Source organism: Metopolophium dirhodum, chromosome 1, assembly GCF_019925205.1.
Source record: "Metopolophium dirhodum isolate CAU chromosome 1, ASM1992520v1, whole genome shotgun sequence".
NCBI classification, from domain to species: domain Eukaryota; kingdom Metazoa; phylum Arthropoda; class Insecta; order Hemiptera; family Aphididae; genus Metopolophium; species Metopolophium dirhodum.
This window is the reverse complement of record NC_083560.1, coordinates 7,216,286-7,238,995: the sequence shown is the minus strand read 5'-3', so window position 1 is coordinate 7,238,995 and position 22,710 is coordinate 7,216,286. Positions and strand designations below refer to the sequence as shown.

Here is a 22,710-nt window from a genome sequence, read left to right as displayed (position 1 = left end):
TAAATTTATAGAACAAATATTTTTTTTTTTTTTTTTTTAATTGATCTTGAGCCCGGCAGCTGAGGCCATTAGCTATTTTTAGTTTTACTGTAGGTTATTAAGTCGGTAAATATTTTTTATTTCATTTTTAAAGACTTTATTTGTCATATTTTGAGCGATTTGTAAGCTTTGATAAATGTATATAGTATTTTATAGTAAAATAGAGTAAAATATTTAAAAATGTATTTTTATAAATTTAAAACAAATATTTGTAATTCTCTTAGGTCATTTTTTAAAGACATTTTTCGTCATTTTTATGTCACATTTGCATTTTTTTTTTAGGTCATTTTTTGATGTTTTTAAGGTCACCAACTTCCGAGCCATATTGATATTATAATCAACGAATTGATTACGTGCACTTGTAATATTGTGACCGCATGTTGCGCGCTGCGGGTCATATTATGCACCGTACGACTGCCGCTCTTAGTCCACGTAATTGTGACCCGCGTTGGTCCTTGTTTCCGCTTGCGCAGAGCTTGGGGGTATCGTATGTACCTCCAAATAATTCGTTTCCATGTGTAGTTTACCATAGGCGTGTTTACGGGAGTGGCCGGGTGGGCACTGCCCCCCCCCCCCCAAGATGCCAAGATAAAACACAAGTCGTGCGGTGTGTATCCTGCAGTATACCTATAGATTTTGATTAATTGTAATTTTTTTAATTATGCGTTTATTAATTAGTGATTATATTATCATATAGTATTTTTTTATTTATTTTTTATTTTTATTGAAATAAATCTACAATCTATACATTAATGTTTGTACAATAAGTAGGTTTGATAGGTGAATAATAAAAGGTTAACATAATTCGTGTGATCAGAGAGGATACCCAGTGGTAACACCCTATAATAGTTATATACTCATATAATATAAACACTTTATTTTTATCATCAATTTACTTTATTATGTATCTGTTTTTAATTTAGTTTTAAATGTATTTTTTTGTTTTGACAATGGTCATACTTTTTGATCATAATTAAAAAGTATTCCGGTTGTTCTGTCCCGCCTCATTGTATGTTAGTACTTCGATTCGTTCCACGTCTCCGGGACCCGGGATAGGCCCGATACCGAGGTACGCAGTGCGGCAAACAATTGTCCGCCGGAAAGAAATGAGTGGCACAATATTATTATTACCACAGTGGCTTTATTACCCACCAATAACTTAGATCGATTCTTTTGTGTCTCACATGTAAGCACTGTGCTCCCTAAAACGACGCATCCAGCTCACCGACCCAACCCACCTGTTAAGTATTTTGGCGTGTTGCACGTTTTTAAACTTCGTATACATCGCGACTGGTTGGGTGTTGGGACCGGGGGAGCCCTCACTACTGTATAATTTTATTATTTTTTTGTATTATTATTCTGTACTTGGTATTATTAGTTATTACTATATGTATTTGTTCTGTATTCATACAATTATTTATTACATGAACCATATTATGTTATGTGGTGCCGCTCGCACCCGGCAGGAAGTTGAACATATATATATGCTATTATTGTACACGCGCGGTGCTTTATTCCATAATACTCACGATTTATATGGACATTTTATGCGAGTTATTTATATAAGTAGTCATATATAGATTGACGCACGCCGTTCATGGTCGCCCGCTCGTTATTCGTTTGTACTACTACACACGCAGCGCGGACGCTATTACTATTAATGTTACGCGGCGCGTACTATAATATACGATTATATTGTATACGCATTTACACCGCCTAAATTAGTGTTATATTTTAGGTAATATGGCAGCGCATCTGCTAGTTTTATTATTAACGTAATTATTACGCGGTTCTTACTATATACGATTACTTTGATCTACCGCCTAGTAGGTTTTATTTTTAGATAAATAGTTAAAATGTCACAGCTCGCTACAATTGGTTTGTTTTTTCAACTATAATCTCTTAGTGTATTGCTAGGCACTTTGTCATGTATTATTATTGGGTGTTAAAATTTTGGCGTATGTATACTGATTAGCTTTGTATTATTATGTAATACCAAGGGTATAACTGTACGTACATTTCTGCTGTTTTCCAACAAAATCTATCAAACTTTTTAAAATTAAGTTTATGACCACTCGATAAACATTGAAGGATTATGTAAAACTGAATAATTAAATCTTCATCTATACCAGTTATCTCAGATGATATTTTGTGGTTTTTAAAAAACCGTCTTGCTGTCATCATTACTACTTCCGAATCCTGGTTTTGGTACGTCAACAAGTAAACCTAACCTTTTCCGAAAATCGTCTTGAATTTTAGTTTTCCTGTCTTTCATTTTTATGTCATTGCCACTCTTCTTGCTTGCCTAAGATTAAAAAAAAAATTTTAAAAAAATTGTTTTTATTTTTTATATTAATGATTTAAGTAAATTATAAATTTACCTTCCACTCTCTGAAATCCAATCTATACGATACATGTAGAAGACATTCAAAAAATCTAATGTACGCGTATAGCGTTGATAAACCAAATCTAAAAAATAAAATAAAATATAATAAAACAAAATATTATTTTAACCACCCAGTTATGTTAATTCCGATAATATAATTAAAATACGTACTTAAATGTAGATTCTACTTCTGCTTTTTGTTTTATTATGCTCAAATTATTCATTTCTGAAATGTTTGTGCCACACACGTAACATATCATAGATGACGTTTGAGTTATTGCATTGCAAACCTATTAAATTGTTTTTAGACTATTAACAAATAATAATAAAAAAAAAAATTAATTAATAATATATATATATGTTTATTATATACCTTTCCATCGATCATTGTTAGCTCCATATTAAATTTTATAGTTCCAAACTCGGCTTAACCCGTGGCCCTAACCCCCTTAACTAAAAAATATGAATTAAAATTAAAATTGTAAGCATATTTTGTATGTCAAGACTCAAGATGGTATATTTGTACAAGAAATGGACAAGTGGGTAACGCTCTGATGTACCTACATTAGGTATCTAGAGAAGTCACTGTAATGGACGTAATAGCAATGTACCCACCGACCTACCACACATAGTTATTATTAAGATTATTATATAAGTTATACAGTTATTACATAATATTTAGATTAGGCCGCGACCGGGCATTGTCCAGCAAGGTCGAGGCGCGGCGCGGCAGTGAGTTCAGTTCGTTCGTTCGTCGCACACAGTCGACACGACCTATATTATATTGCAGGCGCGAATCGCCTTGTAATATGAAAATATATTGTTTTTATATAATATTGTGATCTGGCTCGAATAGCCAGATATCATACTGTTTTTTTTATTTTATAATAGAATCTAGATTGTTAGCGCCGGCTCTAATAGCCGATTGCATATTTTTATTATTCTGTATTTCTGTTGATATATACCACGTCGCCAATCGTCGGGCTATTTCAAATATTATTATTATGTTATAATATTGTCACGAGTGCGATCATAACTTAAATCGTATTTGTGTTGTTGTATTATTATTGTTTACCCATACGGGCTGTAATTAGTTATAGCTATTTAAATTATTGTCTGGCACGATAGCCAGTGATTTTATATTTTTATTATTTCGTGTAAATCGTGTTAACTTATTATTGTTGTTGTCTATAATCAAATTATTATACAAGCACGGGTGATTGCAGCTGGCCAGCAGTGCACCGACTAAGTTGTGAGTTAGGTACACATTATTAATTATATTATTATTGTTTTTATTCTGTTGGGCCAGCAGGGCCATTTAATATTGTGTATTATCAAAATTATTAAATTTGTGAATTATACAGCAACTCAACAACAACTGTTTATCATTTACTTAATTTGGGTTAGGTACCCGTCCAATATTCTTTAAGCACACACATCACAATATACACACATTTACACACCCACCCACACACTAGCACTCTCTGGTCTTGCTCGGCGACCCCGTCCACTTCCTTTGAGTCGCTACACACACATACACATCTATACACAGGTCGGTCGGTGTGTGAGTACAGCGCACGAAGTAATTAGCGATCGGGCCGTACGGGCTATCTATTGTTCCGTCCCCGGCGCAATCAGACGTGTTAAATATGAATTCAATAATATAAAACATTGCATACGAAAAACAAAACCAAGCGCAGACAGTTTGTCAGCCTATAATATTACTAAGTAAGTATATTTTTTGATATTATTTTGATTTAAGTAATTAATTTTAATTTTGATTAATTAGTATTGGGCATTAGTTCTACAGTAGGTTAAGTTGATTTTTGCTGAAAAAATGTAATAATATATTTTAAAAGTTTCTATAGTATTCAAAAATCATATTTTGAAATTACTACAAAATAACTAAATTGTTATTCTTTGTTTAAATATATAATCTCATCCAAACTTGAACTTAAAATGTCTATTATAAAAAACTTTTAAATGAATAAATAGTATAAATTAAAAAATGTTATATACAGTATAAGATTCTGAGTGGAGCGATGAATATTATATTGATTTTACAATTATAAAATTATTTATTTTGTTAAAATTTAAATAATGTGTACACGATAAATAGTCAAAATGATGATTCGATTTTCAACTTCAGTATCTTGTTCGATGGGAAAGTGAATGTAACACATTGTTTTAATAACCATTTTAAGTTCGAATTTTGACAGAACTTATCAAATTTAAAATTTAAAAACGATTTCGTAGTTAAAAATTTATAAAATTTTCAACTTTTATAGCTAAGGATTGAAAATTTAAAACAAGATTCCAGATAAGTAGGTCATTCTGTAACCAAAAAATATAAAAACGTAGTGTTTTTTAGTTTTTGATGTTCAAATTTGACGAATTTAGATATTTAAACGAAGAAAAACGATTTTAGTTTTGTGTTATATTTTAAAAATATTAACCGTGTGTACTTGAAGCTTTTAAAATATATTATTATATTTTTACACACAATGACATTTTCAAATGCATTTTTTACGGCTAAAATTAATATAAGTAGTTATTTTACCGTAGTAGGCACCTAAAAGTAAACCTATTATAGGTTAGGTTAGCTACCTACAATGACATTAGCAAAATTTTAATAAGACTATGCTTGTTCTGAGTCGAATTTTAAGACTGCATTTTAGATCTATTGAAATTTCTAAAAATACGGGTTTTTTTGTTTTTAAAAATTATAAATTAAAAAGGTGGATAAGTGGATGTCACTCTGCTGTACAGTAGGTTACAAGTGGGTTACTGTGATGGATGGTGTTAAATTTGAATTCAATGATATAATATCATTGTATAAGAAAAACATTTTATACATTTTTAACTACAAAATAATTAACAAATTAAAAATTTGATAAATGTTGTCAAAATTTGAACTTAAAATGCTTATAAAAAAAAATTATGCCTATGTATTTTTAATATTTTTCAACTGCTATTAGAACGATATATCAGGGGCCTTATATTAAATATTCACGCTTTTTTACCCAACAAATAAAATTTTATTGATATTTATAGAAAAAAAAACCAAAAAAAATGGAAACAGAAAATGTTCAAAATTATTTTCATAATATTTTCAAAATTTTATGGTGTATAGAAAATGCTAATATAAACAGTCAGTCAAAATGTCATGTCCCTACGGTCATTTGTTTTAAATTTACACCAAAAACCAAAATCGATTTTCTCGAAAACAAATTTTGCGTAAAAATTCCCGTTTTTCCTTAATTTTTCTTTTGTTTTTCATTTCGCTTTTGAAAACTACTGACAACATTTTACTTTTGACCCCCCCCCCAAACCAACTAGATTCACTTTCCTATCAAAAAAGTTACTGTTGAAGAAAATCCAAGCACTTTTACTGTCCTAAAAAGTGATGACAGACACAAAAATAAAAAAAAAAACACACATCATTGTAAAATCAATACATTCATCGCTTCGCTCAGAATCTAATAAAATATTTCACATAAGTTTTTCTACCTATGAAAATAAAACGTACACTTAATCGGAACATAAATTTGTTAGGTGTGTTTGAACTTATAATTGTTACGATATTTGATATTCAGCGGTAAATCGAATTCCCATTAATAGATTTTTTAGATTTTGTTGTATTTCCAAATTGAATAACCTCAAGAAATGTTCACCAGATATTTATATTAGCATTTTCTCGTAAATTCTTCTAACAATTCGGTACCCACTTGACCACATTTTTTTTATCCGTTTACACTTCCAGTTTACTGTTTTTATCACCTAAATAATATATTATACCTTATGTACTTATCAGGTATATTACTGCTGATTTACTTGAATATTAGTGTCCATTACGGTGCATTTAGGAATGGTTATAGTAATTATAAAATTGAAATACGGTATTTGGGGGTGTGTGTTTTCTACATAATTTTAGCACCCCCTGCAGTGTTTGACCCCTAGTTGCGCCTATGCGACTGTAGGTACCCTATACTAAAGTTCGACAGATGACGGTTTCTTAGAATAGGTATTTACAATATCGGCAAATACAAAATTTAATTTTCCCATCTTTTCATATTTTATATTGTTAATATGCATAACACAATAATTTATTTCGTATTTTTTTAAGTATCGTCTATGTTGACTGGAAAATAGTAGAAACAATTTATCATTTATGTGGATTCATAAGAAAATACCCACATTTACGTTTCATATTATTATACATATATTTGTAGGTAGCCCGGCCCATCCAACAGTATATTATTATGACCCCTTATTGGTTACATTAATTAAATATTTCAGTCAGTCGTCCTCTCCATACAAATAATTTTTTAAGGCGGCTCGTATAGTGGCTACTTATTTAGGCAATTTCTAATCTACGTGTTATAGTCGTAAATAATGATTATTAGTGTGTAGTTATCCCCCCACGAACCTGAGATAGTAAATTATTAACGTATTAACATTTATATAAAACACGGTTTTTTCTTTAACATTTTATATTTTTAGAATTTTGACTTATGTATATCATATCAAAAGTTTTGTATAAACGTATTATACACACACACGCGCACTCGCGCATGCTATATGCATACAAGTATATAAGTCATAATAATATGATCATAATATTATCTACTATGTACTTTGATAATTTTTGCTTGCGAACGTATTCGGGTTTACTATATTATGACGGTCGATTTTAATTCGGCTCGCTGAATCGGTCGTCTGGTCCCGATCGTTGTCTGTATTTAAAGTTTATTTTAGATGTGTAAACGCCGGTATCGATCCTACGAATTGTGCGGTTGTCGGCAACGACTTGCGTTAAGTGTTGAAGGCTGGAGCGGGGACAGGTTAATCAATTTGTACAGTATATAGTTAAAAGTTTAGGGTCGGAAACACGTATATTGGCAATAAATAAATAATTTAATTAACGGGCGCCCAAAATAGTAATATCAACTTAACACTAAATACCACAGCTGGTGAACAATAATTATAATACGGTAGAAGCCGCTTATTAGAAACACTTTGGGACCAAAGTGAAATGTGTCAATTAACTGATTGTTTCTAATAAGCGATTTGTTAGATTTGTACTATGAAAAAAAAAAAATGAAAAATACGCGGAAAATTGATTTATGTATGTATTTATTTAACTATGTATGTATATGTATATTACGATTTTCGTATTTAAAATATTTATCTTACTATATTATTTAAAATATTTATCGATCGAAGTTTGTTTTTTTGCGTCAAGTAACTCCATAACCATATTTTCATATGAATAATGCTGCTCAAAACCTATTTCATCCACACGGTGCTGAACAGCTCTCCTGAGGACACTTAAAGGCTAAAGCTTCTACAATTTCCTTGTTTGATGGCGGTGCCAGGGGTGTCTCGCTGTTTTCTTCTTCATCGTCAGTATTGGCCCGTTCAATTGTTTGAGGATTCATTACCACATTACAAATCTCTTCTTCTGTTTGAATCTCTGCCACATCGAGGTGTGAGTCCACATCAACCCAATCGCCATAAACTTCATCCGAGAGAACGACTGGTTTTTCAGGATAACCGGTGTATATTATGTCAACTGACCTTCGCCTAATTGTTTCAAATAACCGATGTAATGTTTCAATAATCCGATTTATTTTAAATGTTCTAATATACGGGCGATCCGTCCCGGTAAATTTTGTTTCAATAACGCGATTGTATCAATATAATCCGTGTTTCTAATAAGCGGCTTCTACTGTATATAATATATAGCCCACTGACACGTGGGGCCAAAACAAATGATAGACCTGACTAATCTTAGCGGCTACGTGGCTCGGCGACGGCGGCGATCCGTGGTGCCGACCAATATCTTCGGCTCGTCGCTCGACGATGATGGCCCGTGGAACGCGAAATGAAATGAAAATTTCGTCAATCACGACGGACCCGACGGATAAACAGGCGAATTTTTATTTTTTTCTTGAGAACGGTAGCGCGGACGTTGCGCCACGTTCAGCCGATGGACAAAGACAAAAACATTTGCAAAGTACGCGACGGCTCGCCGGCCGTTGACGGCGGGCGCGGTAACTTCGGAGGGGGAACGCGTCGCGCGCAGGGGCGTAATTAAGGGGGGGATGAGGGGGATAGATCCCCCCCAGAGCCTTCATAATATTATATATTATATTATATTATACTCACCAATGTACTTGAAAATTTAATATTTCGTTTGTAAAAAAATATATATTCCCCCCCCCCCCCCCCCCCCCGGACAAATTCCTAATTACGCCACTGACACTCGCGCGGAGCTTCGACATCTCGCGCGACTTGGAGCTTCCATGATTTTGGCGGCGACCCCGTTCCAACATCGTGGCTATTGCGCACGCCGCTCATTTAACACATGCACGTTATTGTGTAAAACTGCAGTAGTTACTAGTTGGTTGTTGGTGTAATGGTGTCTCGCTGTTTTACTCCATTCGATATCGTTTAGTTATGTCATACAGTGGCGGACCGATCGACCGGGATACCGGGAAATTTCCCGGTGGGCCGCTGCTCGTATAAAATATATATATTTATTAATATTATTATTGGGAAATTATAAACTAAAATATTATCTAATAAGTAAAAGCATGTCCGGTGTGCGAAATCCCATGTAATATAAGTCACATAGCTATCCCACTGATACTCGTGAAGTTACAAACAAGTGCCTATATTTACTTCTCTGAGATGCGACATGGATGCCAAACGTCAGGTTGAGCGATGGTACATATGCGATATCAAAATGTAATTACTGTAGGAAGTCAATAAAGCCTTCTATTGTATATTTTATAAACTACCTAAAAACTGCACAAGGTAATCACATATGTGACTATATACTAGGTATAGAACATCAATTATGTCGCATTATATTTAACTACTCGTAGACCGGGGAAGTCAAATTTGAGATCTAAACAGAATATCACTTAGTAGTTTAAGTCACTCAATTGCACACCGGGTGTAATATTATTAAGGGGGCTGGATCGTGGATTTTAGGGAGTGAAAACTAGGCATTTTATATTTCAGTTTATATGGCCAGGTCTAGTGAATGTGTTGAAAGTAAATGAACATTAGTGTGTGTAATTCATAGTACCGACTTCGTTGTTTAGGGGCATCATGGTGACAGGATATGTGCGTCAGTAATTTTACCACCGCGCACGCACAAGTCACCAAATATTACTTTATAACACGACAAACATTTTTTTTCAAAAAATACTGCCAGTGCTTCAATCACTACGCTCAGTATTTAAATGTTGAAAGCAGATTTGAATTCTCCTCTAAATTTTCTATGCTTTAACTGTCGCACATTTTTCATATTCTACATCAATGTATTTAAATTTGAAATTATATGAATATGATCTATTCTTACTATTTTTGTTAGTAAATTTCTAGGTAAAAAAAAAATAAAAATCAGAAAAATAAAATTGTAAAAGCATAGATAATTTAGTAATAAATTCAAATCAGCTTTCTAAATTAATATCAGAATATTATATGGGGCGTAGTGATTGAAGTCATGAGCTATGTTTTCAACCGAAAATAAATCACGCTCCAGCCCCCTTAAAATCAAATTGATTGTAGTTTAAATAATATACGTAAAAATTATTTTAGATAAACTCTAACTAACAAATTTAAAATAGTTATTTTATTTTGTTTTATATCAATCAATTAAAATATTAAAAAATGTAAAATCTCAATTGTGTTTACAAAAAATATATATATATATTATATAAAGGGCTGTTAGTATACTGAAGAGTGAGGGCCTTCAAAATTATGATTTTCCCGGGCTGTTTTTTTCTCCCAGTCCGCCACTGATGTCATACCTATTGGCTATATTGTATTTGTTTTATTTTAATTTGAAATCATTCCACCTTGCAAGTTATAATAGCAGACTGTAGACGTCCAAACATTTCATCGTGGTAAGATATTTTGAACATTTTATTTCAAATAGTATAGACTACAGAGGATTACGATTACATAACAATATAAAATATAATATTATTTAACATTATATAAAATTATTTTTTTTTTAGATTAATTTAATTGTTTCAAAATAATATTATGTTATATTTTTACAATGAAGTAAAGAGTGATAACATTAAATTTGCTGAACCCCCCCCCCCTCCATTAAAAAGTTCTTGGATACGCGCCTGAACAGTGTAGATTTCATATCGGCCGGCTGACAGGACGACTATAACAATATATGTTCCATAGCACAAATACCTACGCGCCTGCACAAGTCAACGAAATAAAAGCACTCTCGAAAAATATTGTTGTACACACGCAACAATGAATTATGCTAAAAAGCTACCGAACAATATTAACATATTTATAGTGATCCGATTTCAATTTTGAAAAATAATTTGAATTCGTTAGCTTCTTTTGCAAGATTCGTAGGAAACAGATTTTGGAAAATTTTGGTTAGTTTACGTATTGTAGTGATCGCCGTGAAGGACACGTTGAACACTAATACAATAATTATTTAAACGACGTAGCACGTTCGTTGTCGTCTTGAATCGTGGTTGAGAAAGATAGGTAAATAATTAATAACACTTTTATTATTACAAGTTTGAATTACAAAATAACTATAAGCCAGGGGCGTAGAGTGCATGTAAGCACTGTAAGCACTGCTTACACTTGAAAAAATGGGAAAATAAGTTAATATTAATGTTGTTATAATAACAAATTACAATTCCAATTAAATCTTTGATTATTTTTTTTTTTTAGTTTCAACAATAATAAAAATAATAAATAATAATATGTTTAGAATGTAAGATAACAATTTCAACGAACACAACCATATTTTGGTCATCGTCGTCAGCCGTTGCGTACGATGGTGGAAAAACTGGAAAATCTATTTTTATTCTATTAACACTTGGTATTGACGCGTTGTGCCGTCGTGTAACATGTTCTGAAACTGCTTACGTGAGCTAATAGACACGACTTACGTACAATGTCGTAGAGGGGGGCTCGTATTTATATACAATTTGTAAACACTTATGATTTTGCATACACCACAGTACCAACCGGTTTATTATTATTTTTATTTCCGATAAGGCGATAATCGGTGGCTGTGTGCATTTGTATCTGTTTGCATTATTATGTTCGTGTTAGTATGTTATAGAATATAGATCTATAATAAATTGTATACACTTATTTAATTATTTTACAATCGAAATGGATCTGCCTTCATGTTGTTCTTCATGTGCGAATTTAAATATTAATAATATTAATAATTATTGTAAATGCATTATTCAACAATTATCAGTAAAATCGTTTGGATCATATACTTATGTTGAAAAACAGAATATTATAAATAATAGTAGACCAACTCCAAAACTTTTAGATTTAAAAACAAAAAGTAAAAGAAATTTCCGGTATTTTAACTATTTTATCATATTACGATTCAAATAAATGGCTATCTGGTTATCAAAATACTCAAAAATTATACCGCTAGCCTTGTCTTTTATTTTCACATGGATCCAATGTTTGGAACGATTTGAACAATTTTCATAATTTAAAGCATCGTAAAATTTGTACATAAATTGTTATAAGTTATAAAATAAAGTTAAAAGGAATTGTATATATTTTTTACCAATTAAATGTAGTTGACTGTAAAATTACTAATAAATTTCCAATACATAAGTTTTTTGCTTACACTTTCTTAAAACTCACGCTACGCCACTGCTATAAGCACTGTCGTAAGCTTGATAGACCTACGACGATGGCTGACTATCTTCTAAGTAATAGTAGGTGCTCTACCCGTATCTATGCGGATTCTAACAATGACGTATTGGTGGCGTGATATCTATATTCTAATATTACTTCCCTAGTAATGTCAAATTGCATTATGATGGGAGTAGGTAAAACAACTTGTTGTTTTCACCTCTGATCCACGCTTCCTGTTATTTAGGCCTATTTATATTGCATATCACTACATTACCCATTATAAATTATACTAAATGTATAATTTATTCTACGTGATATTGTTTAATATCGTATTATAGCTGTGGGTATTAATACATCCCTAATATTGTTGAATTGCACTATTTTGTGACTCGGTAAAACAACTTGTTGTTTTCACTTTTGCTCTATGTTTCCTGTTACTTAGGATTATATTAATACCTACGTTTCTACTCATAAATTATACTAAGTATAATTTATTATTTTACTTATTTTATTTAAAATAATATAATGGCTTTTGGGTTTACTACAGTATTACGGTTCCGAATTTCTCAAAATTAATTTGCGGTTTAAAGCGCGAACAAAAGAAAAAAAAGAAAAAGGTTTTCCTACAAAATATAGAAAAGAGGCTATCGAATTCAAAATTAAAATTGGACTACTAGAAGTGTGTTTTTTTTCGCCAACTTATATGTCTAAATGAATGAAAAATCCTATCGTTTAGAGCCACATTAATGAATTAAAGTTTTTAAAAATTAATTTTCTTTTTTGCTATTTTTCGTGTAATATTATAGCACATAAGTATTTCAGTTATTTTTAGTGCTATAAAATCTGAGCTTTGTGTTACGTTTTAAAAATGTGGATAGGTTAGGTTGAGGTTAGATAGGTAAATTTTTTTATGAATTTCTGACACAAAATAGTATGCACATTTTCGTGATTATGACTAATTTCTTACATTTATAAAAAAAAATATTGTGATATTTTGTTAATTCTTGTTTTGTAAAGGACCGTTAACAAGGTCGACTATAGATTGCCATTCGGGAGTTGGCAAAGCCAAGAGAGTTTACTGAGTAGCAGTAGTATTGTTACGTCCCAACCGACGTCGATATATGTATAACGCAGAAATGAAATACGCGATGTACTAGGTATGATGAATGTTTATTAACGTAGTACAAAATTACAATGTATATGGTGTAAAAGAGTGATGGTGTTACGACTCTTTAAGATAGAATTTAAACTGTGAGTGGTGTTACGACCTGACTCTGAATGTCAGTGGCGGCGGGATATAGGATTATTTGAAGCAATCGCTTCATGTCTGAAATGGGTGGGTGGGTGTATAAATATATATATAATCGTAGGACCTCAACACAAATATCATGGTAAATATTATAATTAATAATTATTAATGGCCCCTGCTGCTAATTTTGGTTCAATAAATGGTGCGGTGTTAAAAATATTTAAATTATACAATATGCTTCAAAGTCTCCACAATTTCGCGCCGCCACTGCTGAATGTCCCTAACCGTCTGAAGAGCTCTTGTCCTAGTCTTCTATATATATGATTGTGTCCTTTGGAGTGGGTGGTTGGTAGTATAGTGGCTAAGCTCGGTCATGAGACAGAGTTCGGGTCTCGTATTTGGTATGCTGGTCGACTCGTATCCTGCGTATGGGTGTTGGCTTTCCAGGAAAGATAAGTGTGAAGACACCTTCTATATAGTTTGATTGTTTTCTCTACGCTTTTGCAACGACCTCCGCATGTTATACCATACTAATTGCCTTATTAGTTATAGTGTCAAATATTATTAGAGACGTGCGGCGCGCTGTACATAGTTAATATATGACTACTTAATACGTGGGTGCGTAACAGTATTGTAGTAAATTACCACAACAACAATTTGGTGGTGTTCGAATCGCCGCGATTAGGTGATATGAAAAAACCAATAACAATTTTTGACACAATAGTTGAAAATATTTTATTGTTTTCATTAGGTGATTGATGAATTAAATGAACAAATTACATAGGGAGGCGCAGCGAGAAACCAAAAGTGTGGTGCCTAAACCGCCATTGCCTAATGTCTCATCTGCATCATCAAATTTATCAAATATCACACACGCGGAAGTGTTAACGAACGACGATTTTGGCTATCAAGATGCACTGTTGCGCACTGCTCAGTAATAGTGACAGTAGTAACCAGTGGAGGATTGGCGTTTTTTTTTTGCGGCCCGGGAAATACGAATCAAACCGGTCCCTGAACCACAAATTTAATTATTGTTACCCTCCAAAAATGGAATTTTTTTTTGTCTATTAACACATACAATAAGGTGTTCCTTAATTTACAATTTCAACATTTGTTTGGTCTCTCCTCTAAATTAGTTAAATATTTAACAACTATAATAGTCTTGGGTTAATCAGAAAAGGTTAAACTGTTCCGAATTTGAACTTAATACATTTTTCAATATTTACTGAAAATATCATTAAATATTTTGAAACCACAATAAATATAAAAAAAAGGTGGATAAGTGGATGTCACTCTGCTGTACAGTAGGTTACAAGTGGGTCACTGTAATGGATGGTGTTAAATTTGAATTCAATGATATAATATCATTGTATAAGAAAAACGATTCTGAGCGAAAACGGTCAGTCAGCCTATGATATTACCAAGTATATTTGATGATATTATTGTGAATAAAGTAATTTATATATAACCTATTTACGTGGAGCCTTGTTTTAAATTTTTAATCCTTAGCCATAAAAGTTAAACATTTTATACATTTTTAACTACAAAATAATTAATAAATTATAAATTTGATTAATGTTGTCAAAATTTGAACTTTAAATGCTTATAAAAAAAAATTGTGCCTATGTATTTTTAATATTTTTCAACTGCTATTAGAACGATATATCAGGAGCCTTATATTCAATTTTCACACTTTTTTAACCAACAAAATTTTATTTATTGATATTTATAGAAAAAAAAATTAAAATAATTGAAAACTCACAATGTCCGTAAACCGCTCAAAAAGAGTCAAAACATTTTCAAAATTTTATGGTGTATAGAAAATGCTAATATAAACATTCAGTGAAATTTTCAAGTATCTACAGTCATTCGTTTTTTAATTACAATTAAATAAGAAAATTGTTACATGAGAAATCGAGTGAATATCAAATGTTGTAAAAATATAAATTTCAGACGCTCATAAAAATTTAATTTAAGTTTCTTGTAGACATTTTTTTTTTTGATAAAGTTAAACAAACTTATGAGTAATGTTATATTACATTTTCAAATCTTAGATTTAAAAAGAAAAATTTTTATGAATTCTCAACTCAAAATAATTTGCTAATTTTCGTGATTTTTCCGTAGGTATTTTGTCAAAATTTGGACTTTAAATGCTTATAAATAAAATATGTGACTAAGGATTTTTAATTTTTTTCATCTGCCTTTGAAACAATAACTCAGGAGCCTTTTATTAAATTTTCAAGCTTTTTTAATCAACAAATAAAATTTTATTGATATTTATAGAAAAAAAAACTAAGAAAAACTGAAACTGACAATGTCCGTAAACAGCTCAAAAAGAGTCAAAATATTTTCAAAATTGTATGGTGTATAGAAAATGCTAATATAAACAGTCAGTCAAAATTTCATGTCCTTACGGTCATTTGTTTTAGATTTACACCAAAAACCAAAATCGATTTTCTCGAAAACAGATTTTGCGTAAAAATTCCCGTTTTTCCTTAATTTTTCTTTTGTTTTTTATTTCGCTTTTGAAAACTACTGACAACATTTTACTTTTGACTCCCCCCCCCCAAAAAAAAAACCAACTAGATCCACTTTCCTATCAGAAAAGTTACTGTTGAAGAAAATCCAAGCACTTTTACTGTCCTAAACGGTGATGACAGACACAAAAATAAAAAAAAATAAAAAAAAAACACACTTCATTGTAAAATCAATACATTTATTGCTTTGCTCAGAATCTATATTGTCTGATGTCTTTACTGTATAGTAACACAATTTGATATACAGATCACAATCATTAAGACTGTTGGAAGCAGGTCTTTTTTTTTGTGAATTTAAACTAATAAGCGGAAGAAAAGAAATTATACTATACCATTTTAATTTTGAAAAAAATATTTGAATTCTTTATTCTCTTTTCTAGGTAATGTAGGAAATGGATTTTTTATTTTTTTATTATCACCCAAGTAAAGGTGATTTTTGAAAAATTTCATTGGTACTATACTAATCAAACAATAGAAAAATTCAAAAATCCGTTTCCTACGTAACTTTGAAAAGAGAATAAGGAATTAAAATCGGAATTTTTCTTCCGCTTTTGGGTCTTTCATGTTGAAACTTTTTTGACCTTAAAATATAGTTACATGTGTCTGCGCGTAAGTAGGTACATGACAGATTTCCAAGAATCTTAGCATTAAGTGTTCGGGGAACTTATAAGCACATTAATGATCAGTCACTACTCACTATACACACAGTCACACATCACTCACAATGGATAAATGGAAATAGAATATTTCCTAAATCCAACGCCATAAAAATGGTTCTCTTTCGCCAGCCTTAATTACCCATTGGCTAAAATTAAAATATATATATGGCATAGGCTATGATCTTAAAGGTGTTATATACTATATTATGATTTTAATATGTTTTTTTTCTACCAACGCATTTGTAATATACTAAAATGCCTATTATCGCATTAATATTTATTAATTTACATGCATTTATTTACATATTCAATTATGATCTCCAAATACTTTGCAGTTCGAGTAAGTACAGGAAGATGAATGAACATATATTATTTTCTCATGTTTAATATATGATTTGCAATATTAATTCTGAAGTGCATATATTTAGTTTTACTTAGATTTAGTTCCAATAAGTTAATACCAAACCATGATTTGACATTACATACATTTTTACCCTAGAATATTGTTCATCATATAACTATCAGACATGAATATTACAGTATCGTCTACAAAACCAATTCATTTAACATATAGCGTTTATTTAGGCATTTATAAATATTATAAACAATAATGGTCCTAGGACTGTTTCTTGCGGTACACCACGAGTTACTATTAAAGGATTACTATAGGTACTATTTATTTTAACTAATTGAGTTCTGTTAATAAATTATAGATTTTATGAAATTGTAATACAAATAATTATGAGTTTGAACAAAATTAAATTTGAACTTAAAATTAATGTAAAATCTAATATTATAGCGTACAGACACTGAATAATAAATTAATAATAAAATTGCAAATTATGAATTACTTTTTACATATAATATTTTTTGTTGCAGCATGTAAAAATCTATTTAAGTTACAACAATTACATAATTACTGATTATACACTTTGACAAAGACTTATATGCATATTTAGATGATAATAAACTAATTTCAAAAATATTAACAGTAGTTTAAATCAAAATTGTGAATATAATATTATTATAAAATATCAACTAAAACAATTTAGCATATAACATATTAAAAATAATTAATTACTACCTACAAATTGATTTAATATTTTATTCCTTTCATTTTTACATTTTTTTACATATTACATTTAGATTTTTATTTTACAATAATACAATATGTGAACATAGTTTAAAGTTAAAACACTCATGGATTAAACTAAATTTATTGAAACTAGATTTAGACATATTTATATGCATTTAACTTGTCTTAAAACTAATAGCAGTGTACACTTGAGAAAATAAACTTCAGTAACCTATCATTTACATATGGAAACAATAAACAAACATTACTAATTCTAGATATTAATAAACAATTAATTTTTTTGAGATTATATACTTTAATTTTTTTTTTCTTATAATACTACAATATTTTAATTTTAGTACTTTACAACTGTATGCAAATATAGTTTAATGTAATGTTACGTCCCCCAAATTCTTGATTAAGCTTAGATTATTAAAACTATGTCAAAGATTCAGACATAAATGCATAATAATATATTTCTCAACTTGTCTCTAAAACGTAATTCAAACATTTCTACTCATAACAATATTATAAGTATTAAATGATTAAATTTTAATTTTAACTTAAATTTTCTCAATAATTAATTTTAAAACTGAGAAACAAAAAATAATAATTTTAGCCACTATTATTAAATAGGCAATATATATATATATATATTTTATTTAATGTTTATTAATTTTGTTATTTATAAAAAATAATTTTATATCATATAAACATTACATTTTACATTTTTAAAGTTTGAAAATTTAGATGTTATTAAGTTGTCTTAATTATTGATTAAGCTCAAACTTTAAAAACTATGACAAAATGCATATTTAAAATAATAATTTAAAAATCTACAGATTAATTTTAAATAAATTAACTATTATTTAATAATTTTTTATAAGATACTATAGTCTACTAAGTACTACTACTCAGTACTTGCCTTAAAAGTTATATCGACTTCTGCAATTGAAAATGATTATTGAGGATACTAACATCAAAATTAACAAAAATTATAAAAATGATGACAATGATTTGAACATATTCATATGCGTTAACTTGTCTTAAAACTAATAGCAGTGTACACTTGAGAAAATACACTTCAGTATAGTAACCTATCATTTACATTTGGGAAATAATAAACAAATATTAATAATTCTAGATATTAATAAACAATTAATTTTTTTGAGATTATATATTTTAATTTTTTTTTCTTATAATACTACAATATTTTAATTTTATAATAGTAATTTTATAATGTTATGTCCCCCTAATTCTTAATTAAGCTTAGATTATTAAAACTATGACAAAGATTCAGACATAAATGCATAATAATATATTTCTCAACTTGTCTCTTAAACGTAATTGAAACATTTCTACTCATAACCATAACATTATTAGTATTAAATGATTAATTTTAAAACTGAGAAACAAAAAAATAATTATTTTAGCCACTATTATTAAATAGGTATAAGATATATATATATTTTATTAAATGTTTATTGATTTTGTAATTTATAAAATATAATTTTATATCATATTAACATTATATTTTACATTTTTAAAGTTTGCAAATTTAGATGTAATTAAGTTGTCTTAATTATTGATTGAGCTCAATCTTTAAAAACTATGACAAAATGCATATTTAAAAGAACTTGTATTTAAAATAATAATTTAAAAATCTACAGATTAATTTTAAATAAATGAACAATTATTTAATAATTTCTGTACAGTAAAGCACAATAAGTAAATATGATTCAGGAAAATAGATTATCCATATTGATGAATTTGAGGAGAGCCACCCATTACTGACACTTTCGTTTGATAGTGTATATTATACACCTATATATGTTATTTAACCCGTCAGTGGTCGCGATGTGAGTGCGGCGCTCACCTCGTTAGTATTTTGAGAGCCACTTATTTATATATTACTTGATTCATCTGATACTATTTAAACCTTCAATCGATACATGTTTAAATATACTTTAGCAAATATAATAATTTTATGAATAATTCTTGATTAGATACGACATGCAATGTTGTCAATAACCATAAATTGAGCGTTATACTCCCTCAATAGATCAACCAAATACTTTTTCGTAAACTCAGACCTATTATTTTTAAGGAGCCAAGATGAATAATAGTGATTATACTGTTATATAATTATGTATAAACAATTATAAATTTATTTTTAGTGGTTAACAATTAATAATCAAGAAAATCGTAAGAACATTTTTTTTAAAAGATTTAACTATGAATAATTTTTTGTTGGTTTCAATATTTTATGTTCATTATATAATCAATAATGATGAAAAAACAAAAAGGTGAGCGCTCACTCAATACCAATGGCAGGACTTTGCATAGTGATACCAACGACTGGTTAATATTTAGTTTAAAATTTGTATACTAAAAAACTAAAATAAAATTATTGAAACTATATCAAATTTTGGATTCATGATTTGAATATTGTAATTTAATATTTAACTTCCAAATTTAAGATGTAATAGCTTAAAAATAATGAACAAAATTAAAAATGACCATACTTTGCGCCATGAGAGAATACAACTATAATTCTCACTCTATTTGACTGCCTTCATGCGTAATAGCGTATTTGTTACATTTGCAATGTATACGGAAACTGGTGATGGCTTGGAAGAGGAAAATTGGCCTTGCAGCTGCTCGAGTAAATCATTTGAAAGCACAATACAGTGAATGCATTCTTTCATAGCACAAAGTAAAACAACTAATAAATATATATGTATGTTTAATAGCTATTATAGAATTTCACTTTTATATTTTACAGTATGCAAAGTATGTAAGTTGTCATAATTATTGACTTAACAAAAACTATGACAACAATTTATTTATATTTAGATGTTTGTAAAATGCCTTTAACACAAGTATGATTGGGAATTGAATATTATTATTACTTAGGTAAATGGTTAAAATATATTATAAGATCACCTCGAAGATCACTGATATAAAACAATAAATTACTTTTGTGTAAGTAGAAACTAACTACCGTTAGGCAACTTTTTTAAACATTGCATTATGTTAATTTAATTTAAATCTTACTATCTGTTATTGTATAATTTAAAAAAAACAATAAATAGAACTGTTCCAAAATCGCTCAAATTGTTTAAGTGTCACTTTTAAATATATTCCTCATCTAAAAAATTTTTATATAAAAAAAATAGTGGTTTAATTTCTAATATTATAATTAATAATACAGTCTCCTAATTTATGCCACTTAAAAGATATTGACAAGAAAATATAAAAAAAACCTCAAGGGAAATTTTAAATTATAAAACTGGAGCTTATAAAAATAAAATTGATTACTAACTATTAATTAAGTTTTATACAACTTAAGCTTTGTTTTAACTAACCCCCACTGTTTGAAGGATTATCATTATAGAATGTGGCTAACATAAACTACATAGACTTTTTTTATCACTGTATGGAGTTTCTTCTTTTTTTAACATCTGCAGATCCTTGAGCGAAGACGTTGCCATTCAACATCATATCTGTATTGACAGTGCCTTTGTTGTAATCCTGTTGATTTTTGTCCTCATCTATAGGAGACTCCCTTGCTGAATATTTTCTTGAATCGTGGATGGTTCCGGTTTCATAACTCTAGTTGTAACCGGACAAGAATCTTCAGTTTCTCTTTCCTAAAAATATAATAAAATAATTAGGACATGAAGATTTATTAAAATATTTAGTTTTTCATTTACTCCATTCGAGGTTGATTGAGGTGGCTGATTATGGTCTTTCGCAATGTGATCAAGGCAATTAATTGGACAATTAATTTAGAACATACTTGACATCTATAAAGTCGTTTCTGCTGTTGCTTTATCTTAAATAAAATATTTAATATAATTAAATGTATATAAATTAAGAGATCAAATTAAAATTGTGTATTTCTATAATGAAATGACAATAAAACATGGCAAGTCAAAAACGAAAAAGATCAACAAAAATACTGTGGTTGAATTGCGGTGCGTACCATGCATTTTGTCAATGTATTTGTACCATAAAACGAAGTCACTGAATTCAATCATTATTCCATTGATCATGCTGGTTGAATTATAGTTTATCGTCAAAACGTCTACTGGTAACAAACATAAAATTATTATAGGGAATCACTAGAAACTTCTTACTTTGATACATTTTTGAGAAAAATGGAACTCCTGGGCTAATCTTGGCTTCGTGTAGATTCATTTGTGACATACCGGAGTGCTCCAGGCTAAAATAAGTTATGAATATAAAATGTAAGACAACATTTAGGGGGTTAGGAATTAGGATATACGAAAATAAAATTAAAAATCAACTATTTTAATTTTTGTTTTCAAGTTTTAAATAATAATAAAAAATATTATTCATTTCCCAGGAATTGATGTTATTAGTAGAAACTCGGAATCAAAAATAAAATGAATTATGATTTATAAGGAAACTTAGCGTAAATAATAATATTATTTGACACTTTTTATAGCTAAAATACTGCTACTGGTGCACACAAGTAGAATTAGTAGATTTGACATACCTAGTCAATATGGTAATGAAAATATTTAATTTACTTAACAAGAAGGTACCTATTGTAATTTTGTTACTTTTCAATAGTAATTTGTCCAACACTGGTGCTTACACTATTGATTTAGAATTACAAGTGGGTACTGCATAGGTATGTACAATACTTATAATTTATTTATAATATACTGTACATATACTTATTACTTATCCAATATAATATTAATTTTTAAATTTAGATATTTCATTTTATTATAATTAACATAGCGATTTGTACGCTCAATAGACCACATTTAGATCTATTAGTTTAAAATTAGAGTCAATTGACCTCTTATAAAATTTAAAAGTAAAAATATTATCTAGTGAACTTCATACAGTTTTTTTAAATATTTTAATTTTAAAACGGTTATAAGTATTTTAAAATTGTAAATTGTTGGTGCATTTTAAAATACTCATAACTAACTTCAAAATTAAAATCTACAAAAAAACCTAGGAGGTTCACTAAATGATAATCTTACCTTTAAATTTTATCAGGTTTTATCATTTTCACTATGATTTTAAAACTAACAAAGCTGAGTGTACAA

General features: G+C 29.4%; 1 long non-coding RNA gene across 1 annotated transcript; it reads right to left on the bottom strand.

Moving 5' to 3' along the window:
* Positions 1–20,841: 20,841 nt before the first annotated feature.
* LOC132936919 (uncharacterized) lies at positions 20,842–22,160 on the bottom strand. Its single transcript, XR_009663557.1, has 3 exons — positions 21,606–22,160; positions 21,334–21,455; positions 20,842–21,270 (listed from the first exon to the last, which is right to left on the bottom strand). It is a non-coding gene; the product is annotated as an uncharacterized LOC132936919 (long non-coding RNA).
* Positions 22,161–22,710: the final 550 nt, after the last annotated feature.